This window comes from Frankliniella occidentalis, unplaced genomic scaffold (assembly GCF_000697945.3).
Source record: "Frankliniella occidentalis isolate FOCC.00 unplaced genomic scaffold, Focc_3.1 Scaffold5, whole genome shotgun sequence".
Classification (NCBI taxonomy): Eukaryota; Metazoa; Arthropoda; class Insecta; order Thysanoptera; family Thripidae; genus Frankliniella; species Frankliniella occidentalis.
The window spans coordinates 2996071-3000295 of record NW_026267135.1 but is presented as its reverse complement, the minus strand read 5'-3'; the positions used below and the strand labels follow the sequence as shown (position 1 = coordinate 3000295).

The 4225-nt window shown below is 53.5% G+C and overlaps 1 protein-coding gene across 1 annotated transcript in view; it reads left to right on the top strand.

The window, feature by feature from the left end:
- Positions 1–2122: 2122 nt before the first annotated feature.
- LOC113217298 (voltage-dependent L-type calcium channel subunit beta-2) overlaps positions 2123–4225 on the top strand; it is a gene marked incomplete at its 3' end in the record, with an annotated part of 216693 nt that continues 214590 nt past the window's right edge. The window contains 1 exon segment of the mRNA XM_052269453.1: positions 2123–2313.

Here is a 4225-nt window from a genome sequence, read left to right as displayed (position 1 = left end):
TCCCCCACCCCCTCCGTGTTGTCCGGCCGCGCAGACGGAGCAGGCGGCCAGCCCCCGAAGGAGTGGTGGGGGGCACCGGGGGCAGCAGGGCCCCCCCGCGCGCCCCCTCCGACCCGCGGGCTCACAATAGGCCAACACTCGATGGATGCTTGGTGCCAGCCGGGCTGCCCGCGCAGCCAGCCAGCACAGCAGACCGCACCACCGGTCAGGAGGGGGGTGGGGGCCAACAGAAATCCGCTCTACTCGCCTCTCTTGCAATGCGTGTGACGGGAGGACGATTCTTCGGCCGCGCCCACCTCTCACCTCTCTCTCTCTCTCTCTCTCTCTCCCCCTCCAAGGAGGCCGCCGCCGCCATGGCCCAGCGCGCCGCGCGCCCCAGCGCACCCAGCGCCAGCGGCACCGGACCGGCGGCCACCGCGAGAGCAGGATGGACCTGCATGCACGCAGGGAAGTCCCTGCCTGCCTGCCCTGCCCACTGCTTCCCGCAGCTGCGTAGGTGCGCAGGTGCCCCGCTCCGGTGGCCAGTGGCCTGGTGCAGGGAAGTCCCCTAGGCCCCCTAGGACTACCCTGCGCGACGGCGCAGGTGAGGTGGTTTCCAGGACCAAGGTTCAGGGAAAAAGGACCACACGGAGTAACGCCTTATGATCATGCGCTGCTGCAAGACACAGACACGAGGAGGAAGTCCTCCCGCCCGCATGTGGACTACTTGGATTTCTACCAAAATCAGAATATAGTTCACGTGTCGAGTCCTTCGAGCAAGACGTTCACGTCGAACACACACATTTTGTTATTGAGGCGTCGAGCATATTGTGAGAATCTAAAACGGGTAGAGCTGCCTCGGATGGCTGGCTTCGCGAGAGTATCGCGGTAATAATTAGTCGAGTTGACTCTCCCCTCCTCTCCCCGCCCCCTACCCCTACCCCGCGGCCCCGCGGTGTGCCTGCGCGGTGGCGCCGATGATTCGCGGTGAGACTGGGTGAGACCGGGGCGGTGGCCGCTCTCCCGGCCAGGCGAGAGGCGAGGGAGGGCGAGAGCCTCTCTCTCTCCCGCTAAAAACACCCCCGGCCCTGCCTGCTGCCTCCCCCCCCCCCCCCCCCCCCCCCCCCCCGGTCCTTCGCGGTGGCGGTGGAGCGGGCCTCGTGGCTAGGCTGCCGATTGACGTTCGATTGGAGGATAGACTCCCTCCCCCCTCCCCTTGTTCTCTCATTGCGCCCTTCGTTGCGCCAGACTCTCTCCCCTCTCTCCCTCCCCCCCCTCCCCCTCCTCCGCCTCCCTCTCTCTCCTGCCCCCGGGGGCGGAGGCGGCGCGAGCTAGCTGCGGATCTGGAGCCCGCCGCCACCGCCGCCACCGCACCGCGTCCACAAAGTGGATCGTGTCGCTGCCTCCAAAAATGGGCTCTTTAGGACCAGCATTTCGAACCGCAGACTCCGCGACTATCCGCGGAAGTGGCGAGGAAGACGCGGCAGCTCTCGGCCGCAGCTCCGCGCGAGCTGGCGACTCGCGACAACGGCGCGATACATGAAGGTTCTACATATTACTGCCAACGGATAAACGTTGATTTTTGAGTCTGTCGACTCAACTGCACATCGTTCCCATCCGGCTCTAGAGAACCCAAAGTCAGCGGACACCCACCTCACTTCAAGCGCTTCAAGCCGCAAAAGATCTGCCTCCACTCTACTTACCACACCTTTAGTTCCACCTCACCGCCAGCAGGCAATGACCTAGAAATTTTCTAGCATGATTTAAGAATATTATACCGGGTGCGCATAAGGGACTACAGCAGATGCCACATTAGAGAAAAGACGCGAAACGTAACCGATGGCAGCAAACCGTGGCACATACTCGTACAACAAACTAACACCTGTCTACTTTGACGAAGATAAAATATAGTTCCTCTGATGGTCGCTTGCCATGTACCATTTAGGATGGAACTTACAGGCGTCATGTGTGCTTTCTTTGGTGCTCGAGGGTAGGCACTTATTTGCCTTTTGGTAGTGACAATCTTGGGGTGTACATGTAAAAAATGAAATTCAGTCTGTGGGCTTGTTGTTTTCTCTCGAGTTTTCTCTCGCCGCGTCAGACTTCTACTTCCGGTCGGTGGACTACGTTCCTCTTTTTCTTCCTACGCCGTTTCCGTCAGTTCAGTTGGTGAAGACGATGTGATGTGAACGGTTTGAATGGGTTGAATGGGAGCTGTGTTGTTTTGTATTCGCACAAAAAGTATTTGTTTTGTCTATTCGTTTATTTTGTGAAGTGAAATTTACGAGAAGACTCCAGACTCCATATCTTCGGATCCAGCCTTGCTACGCTCAGGTTAGTTCATTTCGTAAAAAACGTGTGTCATCAACAAGTTGTCAAAAATGTTGATTTGTGATGCTCTCTTTTGAGACGAATCATTCTTCCTTGCAACTGAAACAGTGATCCATTAAACTGTGTTATTAATTATGGCCCAGAAATCAAGAAAATTCATAGTAGTTTGAAATTACGTATAATTTTGGGGTTCTTGATTCACTTACACAGTCACAGTATTTTTTGTGCGTTTTGAAAATTTGGATGAGTAATTTTATTATTCAAATCATTATGAATGTTTTTTACTGCTGACATCGTAGTATTACCTTTTCTCCCTTTACGTTTTATGTCTGTGCTTGTTCCCATCATCTCACGTGAAGTTTCACAAAATGTATGAACACGTGTTCAGACTGGTGCTTATGTTGCTGCTTGGTATACTTCATGTGCACCATTCATGTGTCAATTGTGTGTTTAAACAAAGAGATTTCTTTTGTGTTGCTGGATATGTGTACAAGTGCTGTGGTGTTCGCTCAACACTCCCCTTTATTAGGCTTCGCGTGCGATTAGAAAATCGCGAAGCCTATAGACGAGATCGCGCTGTTTATCGGTCCGTTTCGTGTGAGCTACCTGCTCCCCAGCATCCACCAGCAAGGAGACCCTCCCGCACAAAAAAAAAGGGCCGGGTCGAGGGCGGGGCAGGGGACCGCCGCCGACTCGGGGTGGACATGTGGTGTTGGCGGAGCGGGGACAAAGGCGGAACGAATCGAATAGTCTATCCGTTCAATGTTTCTCAAACTTTGAACCTATCAACAAACTACGCAAATTTCTGGACTTCTCGTCAACCTTTCACCCCTCTTTTTAAAAATGCAGAAGTTTCTATGGCAATTCTTAGTGTTAAGAAAGTCGATGTGGTTTGAGGTCTAAGGGACAGTGTGACATCAGAATGTGCTGTATTCTTTGAGAAGGGGGGGAGGCAATGGCTTCTAAAAGATGTTTGTTGAAGTGCGAAAACAAGTATGCTTAATTATATATTTAAGTCAATCGAGCCCTTTTCACCGACGTTTCTTTTAAAAGCAGGAGAAAAGGTTCTGCCAATTATGCGCAATTTTGTGACTCAAAGGCCCTTTGCAAATATCCCATTGACGACTGCAGACCGTTTCGATGCACAATTCCAACATCTACCTAGATACAGATCCTTGTGTCTGCGTTCGTCGGTCCATAGCTCACACCAAGCACGCGAAGCCCTTTTAAGCCACATTGAAAATGTGGACTTGACGGATTTTTTAAGAGGGTACAGTCTTGAAGTTTAGGGTCACGCCAAGGTGCAAAATGACTAATCTTCCCTGCACTTTGTCAACATTCTATGATCGAGGTAGACACACTTCATATGATGCTGTTCAAAAGATAGACATGGTAGGTTTTATTCAAGTCAGCAGTGATGCTGCACTTTACCGCTCAACCGTCCACAGCCAAATTGTCAGTTGTAGCGTTTCAACATTGAGCTCAGAAATTCTTGATCACTCCCAGAACTGTATGCCGAAGAGTCCCTTTTCGCTCCTTTTACACACCAGTCCAAGTGCAGTGTAATAAGCAGACCGCTTGCAGAATGCACTCGGCCAATACGCTAGATAAGCCAATACCGACGGCGGCGACACGCCCCACCTGCACTCATCCATATCGCAACCGCGCTCCACCTTTACCGTCTGGCCGAAATTAGCGACACAATGCTGCGGAGAAGAGGAAGAAAGACACGGCCGCATCCATAATATGTGCGCGCCACTGGAAATTATGCAGCCATCGTCGTCGGCGACGTGCATGTCACCCGTTGAGGCCGCCCCCCTATCTATATGCCTCGCCGGCCGGGGCCCGGCCGGGGCCGGGCCGGGGCGGGGCCACCGGCCGCCCTGATCGTTTTCCAACCCCGTGTCGAGGGGCG